The sequence below is a fragment of the Nelumbo lutea genome, chromosome 5 (genome assembly GCF_056320005.1).
Source record: "Nelumbo lutea isolate HS-2025 chromosome 5, American lotus-T2T, whole genome shotgun sequence".
Lineage (NCBI taxonomy): Eukaryota > Viridiplantae > Streptophyta > Magnoliopsida > Proteales > Nelumbonaceae > Nelumbo > Nelumbo lutea.
Genome location: NC_142688.1, coordinates 65,406,015 through 65,416,085, shown reverse-complemented (window position 1 = coordinate 65,416,085; position 10,071 = coordinate 65,406,015). Strand labels below are relative to the sequence as shown.

Sequence of the window (10,071 nt, the reverse complement as noted above, 5' to 3'; positions counted from 1 at the left end):
AATGGTCGTGAACTTGTTGACCCTTGGATGAACTGTTTCAAGACCTTTTGTCGAGTAGAACGATTCTGCTCTTCATACATTTTCCTGAGACTATCCAATATGTCTTTGGCAAGTTCGATCTGATCAAACTGCCTCTGTATCGGGTTGTCTAAGGAGGCAATGATGTAACACCGGGCAAGGGAGTTTTTCTCCTCCCATTCTTGATAGTCTCTCCTTCGGGCCTTAGAAGCCCTATCACCCGGATGCTCCGGGGCAGGATTCTTTGCCACTTTGTCCAGCTTTTCAGAAGCTAGGACCAGGACAAGATTCCTGTACTAGTCAACATAGTTTGGGCCCTTCAACTTGTTGTCATCAAGCAGTTTTGCAAAAGATCTGTTTGCCATTTTCTGATGACGGAGACTACAGGGTGTCTCTGGAAATGTGGGAAATCACATAGGGTGCATGGAGCCAACTGTTTCAACTGCATAACCCCACCACCTTTCTGTGAAGGATCACATCCACTCATCATATGAGTTTTCCCTTTGGCCTCTATCAGACAAGGTTCAAAGCCGTTTTTAGGTAAACCTTTCTGTCCAGTGAGTGCTTACCCATCATATTTGTGAACGCCAAGGTACAGTGAGAGAGTTCCCATTTTCTGGTGAAGCCCCTCCCACAACGGTCTATGACGCCCCTATCATCTTATGAAACACTCAGACAAGCCCAACAGCAAATGGATAGCCCATTTTCTGGTGCGTTTCCTCATTACTGAAGGACCCATCCTCATGCTAATGATGGAACACCTTTAGAGAGTTCATCATATGAATCTCCCTATCACATGCACTCATATTAGTTGGAGGGAACAAAATTACGCCCTAGTTTGATTTAGGTCAAACCAAAGTGGCTCCCATTGACTTTCGTAAAGCCAGATTTCGGTGGGCCTTGAATCGGCTAGGGTTCTGCATGCAACCTCTTGATGACGTGTGGGGCCCACCTCTGAGGGAAGTCATCTGAGTGATAGGATCAGCACCTTTGTCGGACAAAGGTAATGATCGGGGTTGCACTCTCACTGTTGGAAACCAAGACTGTCGGCAGCCGATTTGAACCGTTGAAATTTGTTTTGCAAAGTATATTTTATATGAGATATAAAAGTATATACATTATGGTTTCTAAAATGTTTGCAAAAAGGTTTTAATTCTCGGGATCCTTATAAGTGGAGAGTCCAACACTGTTCCTTGCAGCCGAGGGAGAGGTCCTCTCTTGTCGGGCAGTGTATGATCATTAAGGGCTGAGAGGTTAAGTGTAAGACCATTGAGGATAATACCTGATGGGCTAATCTTGCATCTGCCCACAGTCCCTGGGTGTTACAAGGTGGCTTGGCCCAGGGACCAATTAGGGTAAGTGTTGGGCCCATAGAGCCCATTTGATGGGTTTCAGGGGGTGCACTGTCTTTAAAAGTGTATTCGACCAGGCCTTGTAACAAAGGCTGGGCCGAACCCATGTGGCTGATGTGTAGATCAATGCTGGGGTCCCACGCCATACAAGGAAGCCCAACTGGGCAGCAGTTAGGAAGGTTGAGTGAGCACATAAGCTTAATGGGCCTAAAGCCCATTTCGAACTGGGCTATTTATTTAGTTAATTAAAGGGGCAAATTCTGAGATGGATTAGTAGATAGGATAGGGTCTTAATCCTATCCACTCAGAGAGTCCAGATCTAAATGTGATTCAGATTTAGAAACCTCCTAATGGGATTAGGATAAAGCTAATCTAATCTGCAGATAAGATAAGGGTTTATCCTTATCACTAGAAGAGAAGGCTGATCCAAATATGATTTGGATAAGCACCTCCTAATGGGATTTGGAGCTGATCTTTTCAAGTTAACAAAAGGAAGGAGGGGGCGGCAGCCTTGAGAGAGAACAAGAAACACATCAGATCCTCTTTAGTGCTGAAATCAAGAAGAGAGAATTCTGCACCCCGCGAATACTTTCTTGCCGCCTCCCTGCTCTTGCCACCCTGTTTGCCAGTTCGATCTCCAGCTGTGGGAGAAGTCAAGATTGGATCTTGACATCAGTTCTTTGAGGAAGGATTGAAAAGGAAGCTGTGCTCACGTTCCATCCTACTATTTCTTGCGAAGGACAGAGTTCTTGGGGAAGAACACTGCTGATTCTACTCCATCCTGTACTGCGCCATCTTCAGTGGGAGCAGTCTTTGGATTCTTCCTTGGGCATGAACACCTTCGTTGGGAGATATTACTTCTCCATATCAGGTATTATTCTCTCCCATTCCTTTTGGTTCAGATCTGGTTCAGTTTAAGGTTCCAGATTGATCCTTGAAAATATGATTTTCTAAATAGGGAATGTGATTCCCAGTTGGAGGGAGAGAAAAATTTTTTAAATTAGCCCCTTATTCCGCAATCTTAGGGTGCCCATGGGATGGATCTCTCATCCTTTCAGAATTCACTAAAAGACTTAGTGACCCCTTGAGCCCATCACATAGACCCTATGGGCCCAACACTTACATTAAGTGGTCCCTGGGCCAAACAATCTTAAAAAAACCCAGGGATTGTGGGCAGGTGATGAACCTACAATTTATCTATATTTTATGAGGTTTTTGCATGAAATTTTATGCTAGTTTTATTAATTTTTGCCTTAATTTAGCTTGATTGCAAGAAAGATTTCAGGGGGAGCCAAATCAATAAAAAGAAGGCAAAAGCAAGAAAAGGAAATCCAAAATTTTTCAAGTTCAGCCCGGCCCAGCCATGAGAGCAAGAGAGTTTCATTCGGCCCAAGAAGAGCAAGTGAAACTCTTTGGAAAATTCAAGGGAAGAAACCTAGCAAGAAGGAAATTTCGGCCCAGCCCATTTTTAGCCCAAATAACAGCCTAGAGTGTAGCCCACATGAGCTCAAAAGCAAGCTAAGTTGTAGCCCAAATAGCAGACCAAAGGGAGCTAGGGGCGGCAACTTCTAAGAGTTTCTTGAATAGAAGGAGGGAGCACTCTAGAAGGTTCATAAGGGGTGTAATACACCCCATTCTCGAGGCTTTAAGAAGGGGCAAGATCCCCCTTGAAAAACTATATAAGGAGGCCTCTAGGAGGGGAGAAAGTTGTTCAATTGCTTGAGACGAAGGCTCTCCCACTCTTAGAGGTTCGGCCACCTTGAGAGAAGAGAAGAGAAGAAGGCTAGGCGCAAGGAAGAAAAAGAAGAAGGGCTGAAGGAAGATCAAGACAAGCAAGCTAGAAGAAGAAGGTGAGTTCGAATTGAGGGTTTGTGATTCAAAGATCTTTTGTTATAAATCATTTGTATTTTCATTCTCTTTTGATTTGAATTCAGCTTCTTTGTTATATTTTCTTTCTTCTTTCTCCTTGTTTCCATTCTTCCTTGATGTATTTCAGCTTGTAAAATTTCAGTTCAGCAATCTAATTCTTTTTTATTCATTCAAATGGTCATGTATTGTACTTGAAGTTTCTTAAATAAGGGTGTGATTGTAGAGTAATTCGGCCAACTAACCTTCAAAACTCAGATCTGAATTCTCAGATCTGAGATTGCAAGATCTGAATTGCTTGAAAGAGAATTCAGATCTGCAATTTTCAGATTGGGCGAATTAATCTACAGCTTGGAATTCCTAGAGTGCTTGAGAGAGAATCTAGGAATTCAGATCTACTATTCAAGAATTGAATTGAGTGCAAGGTTAGAGATAACTTGCACAATTCAGTTGGTGATCAATTCAGATTTGAATTGATGCCTTAGAAGTGTTTGAAGAAATGCATGCATGGGGATTAGATTCTTGCTAGAGATAGAAGAACCGTCACTCATGCATAGGATGAACATGCGCTTGAGAGAGGCTGTTCATGACCTTGGGTTTTCACCAAACTAAGGCTCAATCATGATTCATTCGAATGATCCAAATTGATAGATTGCTGAATTCTGAGATTGACATTTACTGCTTACTCTTCTAACCTGAATTGAAGGCAATTGGGCCAATGATTTAGATAAATTTTAATTTAGGATTTCTTAGCTTTCATTAGAGTTTTGATTTATTTGTTGATCAGATAAGAAGTGCTCAATTTAGTATTGGTAACTGTTTCCTAAATCCTCGTGGGAACGATACTTCACTCTCTACATTATTACTTGAACGGCTAGTGCACTTTCTAGTGTCACAATGAGCAACACATCATGTTTTTGGCGCCGTTGCCGGGGATTTATAGAAGCAATATTAGGAAACATTGAGCATTCTTAATCTGGTATCATTCAGCAGTGCATTCATAGTTGGTTTAATTTGCTTAACTTTACATTTTAGTTTTGAATGCAACTGCTGTACTACTATAGTTATGTTTCTTCTTTCTTTAGTAGATTACTTTCTTTTTTTGGTCTCAGTTTCATTTTAATAAAGGCATATTTGATTTCTATTCAATCTTGGTGTTGTTCCCTTCAAAAAGAAAAAAAAAATTCACAAAAACATGAGTGTTGCAGATCTGAGTTGCATTCGGCACTCAGATCAGCAGATTTCAGATCTGCAGCACTCAGCCGAAAAGAATTGCTTGTGTTTCAGATTTTATTATTCTTTTCTTTCATTACAAAGAGAAAAAATATATATATAAAATGAAAAAAAAAGGGAGATCTTTTGAACAACAAGAGGAGCAATTGATAATTCGGATCAGAACTCAGATCTGAGTTCAGATCTAAATTCTGCTACAGCAGATTTGCAACAGTTCAGATCTGAGATCCTCTGAACTCAGACCTGAACTGATGCAATTTTGAGGGGAATTGGGTGTCATAACCACCCCAATTTACCCTATGACACTTCTGCTACTCCTCAAAAACAATTTAGTAGCAATAACTGAAGGTAAGGCAATTGAGAATTCAGATCCGATCTCAGACTTGAGTTCAGACCTGAATTCTGCTATTGCAGAACTGCTCAGTTCAGATCTGAGTTCAGATGAACTCAGACCTGAACTGATATAAGTTTAAGGTGAATTGGGTGCCATCATCACCCCAATTCACCCTATGATAAATCCGACATACCCCAAAGGTAATTGGATAGCAAAGAATGAAAAAGAAAATTCAGATCTGAACTGATACAGATCTGAACTATAGTTGAGGACTGAACTGATACAGAGCACATTTTGGATTTTGGGTGATTTGAACATTTGCTTTATCCACTTGTAACCGAGCTACATTAGCTAAGGAGGTGTATGTTTGGGTTGAATAATTGTTATGCCTCAGTTACTTAAGAAAAAAAAAAATTTTTAGCACTTTCCAAGTATTTCTATTAGCATTCAGATCTGTAGCAGGGCTGCTACAGTACAACAGTTACCAGACCTGATTTCAGATTTCTACAAAAGTTGTATGGACCGAATAGCTTGCAATACCAAACATTGCAGACCCAATTTTCAGGTCTTAGCAAGTGTTTGATATGCATCAGCTATACAGGTTTGAGCTTCAATTGTAGAGCTTAAAATCCTTAAACCAAGCCTAACTCAGGACTGGTTTTAGTTTATTTCAGATCCTTTTAATATATTTTTCAGATCATATCTAATTTCAGCCCTAAAGCATAACAGACTTGATTCCAACCTTAATGAATGTATATTGTAGTGTATACCAATGAGTGTGTATGAGATATACAGCTCAGATCTGAATTATTATTTGTTAATTTCTCTGGACTAACAATACCAAAGACTTGTAGATCTGAACTCAACTAATTTGGGTCTGAATTCAGATTTTGCAATCGATGGATGTAGATAAAGGAACCTTGAATAAGATGATTGGTTTAAATCTGCTTTTAGTATAATCGGCTTCATTTATTCATGATAGGATGTAGGTTTTGTATTCCAATAATTCACTTTACATTTTCAGTGTGATAGGATTAGTTATTTATTTTCTTTTGTGAATATTGGCATTTTTATTGCTTTGACTTTAACAGTTTATGACAAGCAGACCTGAACTGGAAGAGATCCTTTACGACCCGGAGATTGAACGGACTCTCCGTGTCCGTTTGAGAGCTACTAAGCAAGTCAGACAAGAAGCACAAGAAATGGCTGAACAAAGAACTATGATGGATTATGCCAAGCCCACCCTCACCGGGACTGTCTCCAGCATTATCAGGCCAACTATTGCTGCCAATAACTTCGAAATTAAACCGGCCATAATCCAAATGATACAAAATACGGTTCAGTTTTGTGGTATGGCCCATGAGGATCCGAATGCCCATATTGCTAACTTCTTGGAAATCTGTGACACCTTCAAACACAATGGGGTAAGTGATGATGCCATCCGGCTGAGGTTATTCCCATTTTCTTTGAAGGATAAAGCCAAAGCATGGCTGAATTCATTACCGGCAGGATCTATAGCCACATGGGACGAAATGGCCAGCCGTTTTCTCTCTAAATATTTTCCCCCTTCTAAAACTGCTAAAATGAGGAATGACATCACTACTTTTTTCCAGCAAGAGGGGGAATCTTTATATGAGTCATGGGAACGATACAAGGAGCTGTTAAGGAGAGTTCCTCACCATGGCCTCCCCATTTGGCTGCAAGTGCAGACTTTCTATAATGGTCTTACTGACTCAAATAAGACCATATTAGATGCTGCAGCCAGAGGATCCATAAATAATAAAACTCCTGAGGTTGCCCATGCACTTATTGAGGAAATGGCAGCCAACAATTATCAATGGCATTCGGAAAGAACTCAAACTAGGAAGCAGCAAGGCTTGCATAATGTTGACACTTATACAGCACTATCTGTAGAAATAGGAGCACTAAGTAAAAAAAATAGATGAAATGCAGATAGCTGCCATGCATGTGCAGCCTCTTAATTGTGAATTGTGTGGGGGAGGCCACATCAGTACAGACTGCCAAGTTGGCAATCAGTTCAGACCATCTACTGAACAAGTTGACTATGTCAGCAATTCATCAAAACAGCAGGGTTTCCAGAGTCACCATACTTTTCATCCACGATGGAGGGGACATTCAAACCAGTCCTGGCCAAATTAGCATATTTCCAAGCCGTTCCACCAGACTTATCATCAGCCTGAACCAAAATCCAATTTGGAGGAACTGATGACAAAATTTATAGCAGGTGCAGAAACTAGGTTCCAGAACCAGGAAGCCTCAATCAAAAACCTGGAAAACCAAGTGGGGAAATTGGCACAATTAATCTCTTCCAGACTGCCGGGAACTCTTCCAAGCAACACTGAAGTGAATCCACGAGAGCAGGTGCAAGCTATTACCTTAAGAAGTGGAAAAGAGTTGCCTGAGGTAGAAAAGAAGAATTGGGCTGAACCCAAGGCAGAAACAAGCCTTGGAACCAGACAACAGAAGACGGAACAACCAGAAGCACAACAAGGGATGCACCAACAACCGCAAGTTCCATTCCCTAACAGGCTGAAGCAACAAAAATTGGAGAAGGAATTTGGTAAGTTTCTTGAAATTTTTAAAAGTTTACATATTAATATTCCTTTTGCTGATGCTTTAGCCCAGATGCCACACTATGCAAGGTTTTTGAAGGAATTATTGGCAAACAAAAGGAAACTGGGAGATGTGGCTACAATTGCATTAAATGAGGAATGTTCTGCTATCTTTCTGAACAAGCTGCCTCAGAAACTCAAAGATCCAGGGAGTTTCACTATTCCTTGTACCATTGGCAGTTTAAAAATTGAAAAAGCTTTATGTGACCTGGGAGCTAGCATCAATTTAATGCCATATTCTATCTTCAAGAAATTGGGGTTGAATGAACCCCAACCCACTAGAGTGGCATTACAATTGGCTGATAGATCCATTAGACATCCTAGGGGGATCATAGAAGATGTGTTAGTTAAAGTTGACAAATTCATTTTTCCAGTTGATTTCATTGTGTTAGACATGCAAGAAGATGTGGAGGTCCCGCTTATCCTAGGGAGACCTTTCCTGGCTACCGGGAGAGCAATGATTGATGTCCAACAAGGACAACTCAGCCTTAGGATACAAGATGAGGAGATAATTTTTAAAATGTCTGATGCTATGAAACATGCACCCTTTAGTGATGATTCTTGTTTTATGATTGATGCCATTGAATTGACAATTGATGAATGCTTCCAGGTAAGTAGAATAACTGATCCTCTTGAACTCTGCCTCCAGCAGGGAGAACTTGAAGAAGCAGAAAATGAAAAAATAAACCTCATGATAGCATACCTGAACGATAAGCCTCAATTCAAGGGAAAGGGGTTTCTTAAATTAGAGAACTTAGGCAAATTGCCTGGACCATCAGGTAAGCCATCACCCCAAGAACCCCCCACCCTTGAACTGAAGCAATTACCATCCCATTTAGAGTATGCTTTCCTTGAGGAACCATCAGATCTCCCCGTGATAATTTCTGCAGCGCTGAATCCCTTACAAAGAGAAAAATTATTAAGAGTGCTGCGGGAACACAAAAATGCTATAGCTTGGAAGGTAGAAGATATCAAAGGCATTAATCCATCAATCTGCACTCACAGAATTTTGATGGAAGAGGACAACAAGCCTTCCGTTCAACCCCAAAGGTGCCTGAACCCCAACATGAAAGAAGTAGTAAAGGCTGAAATAATTAAGTTGTTAGATGCTGGGATCATTTATCCTATTTCTGATAGTTCTTGGGTAAGCCCTGTGCAAGTTGTGCCCAAAAAAGGGGGTACGACTGTTGTTCCAAATGAGAAAAATGAACTCATCCCTCCAAGATCTTTCATGGAGAACTACTGTGATAGCCATACCTTGACCGAAGTCAACATTCCTACATCATTCCCAATGAGTAGGATATCATCCACGTACAATACCAAAAATGTAATCTTATCCCCACTGGACTTCCTGTAAATACAGGGCTCATCCGGATTCTGCTCAAAGTCAAACGTTTTGACGGCATAATCAAAATAGATGTTCTAACTTCTATAAGCCGGCTTAAGTCCATATATGGATCTATTGAGTTTACATACCATGTGTTCCTGACCAGCAACAATGAAGCCTTACAGCTACTGCATGTAGATATCTTCACAAAGATCTCCATTCAGGATGAGGTTTTGACATCCATTTGCCAAATCTCGTAGTTATGGTATGCTGCTACAGCTAGCAGGATCCTAATAGATTTAAGCAGGGCCACGGGCGAAAAGGTTTCCACATAATCGATGCCTTCTTTCTAAGTATACCCTTTCGCCACCAAGCGAGCTTTGTAGGTCTCAATCCTACCATCGAGGCCCTTCTTCCTCTTGTAGATCAATTTGCAACCAAATAGCTTTTACCCCGGAGGGCGGATCTACTAGAGTCCAGACTCCATTGGTCTCCATCGAGTCCATCTCAGCTCTCATAGCCTCCACCCACTACTAGGAATCTATGTCTAAAATAGCTTCCGCGTAAGTCACGGGATCCTCTTCACTAGTCAAGGCTTCCACCAGGTAGGTATCCTGGTCATAACCATATCGGACTGGTGGTCTGGATACCCGGGTGGACTTTCTAGGTTGGTCACTACCTGGAACTTGTGGGACATCTCCCACTGCTCCTGAGCTCTCCTCATCAAGAACTATTTCCTGATGGTGAGTGTCCATGATGTATTCGGATTCTAAGAATAGGGCGTTTCAACTGTAAAACACTTTCTGCTCACTTGGGTCATAGAATAGACAACCCATTGAATCCTTTGGGTAGCCTATAAATAGGCAATGACTGGTTTTGGATTCCAACTTGTCCACACTTGTTCTTTTAACGTGTGCAGGACAACCCCAAATCTTCAAGTGTCCTACACTTGGCTTCCTTCCAGTCCATAGTTCATATGGAGTTTTTAGAACTGATTTGGTTGGAACCCTATTCAGTATGTAGATAGCAGTCTCTAATGCATATCCCCAAAATGATGTGGGTAATTCTGAGCGTACGAGAAGTGACCGGACCATGTCCAACAAGGTTTTATTCCTCCTCTCTGAGACACCGTTGGGTTGAGGTGTAGCAGGAGGAGCTAGTCGTGACACTATCCCGTTGTCCTTTAAGTAGTCCCTGAATTTGTCAGAGAGATAATTGACACCTCGATCTGATTCAAGGGCCTTAAATTCTCTCCCTGACTGTTTCTCGACTTCCTATCTGAACTCTTTGAACTTTTCAAAGGATTCA

General features: G+C 41.2%; 1 non-coding gene across 1 annotated transcript; it reads right to left on the bottom strand.

The window, feature by feature from the left end:
* Positions 1-6,383: 6,383 nt before the first annotated feature.
* Positions 6,384-6,490, bottom strand: LOC148852743 (small nucleolar RNA R71). The gene has a single exon (XR_016100038.1). It is a non-coding gene; the product is annotated as a small nucleolar RNA R71 (small nucleolar RNA).
* Positions 6,491-10,071: the final 3,581 nt, after the last annotated feature.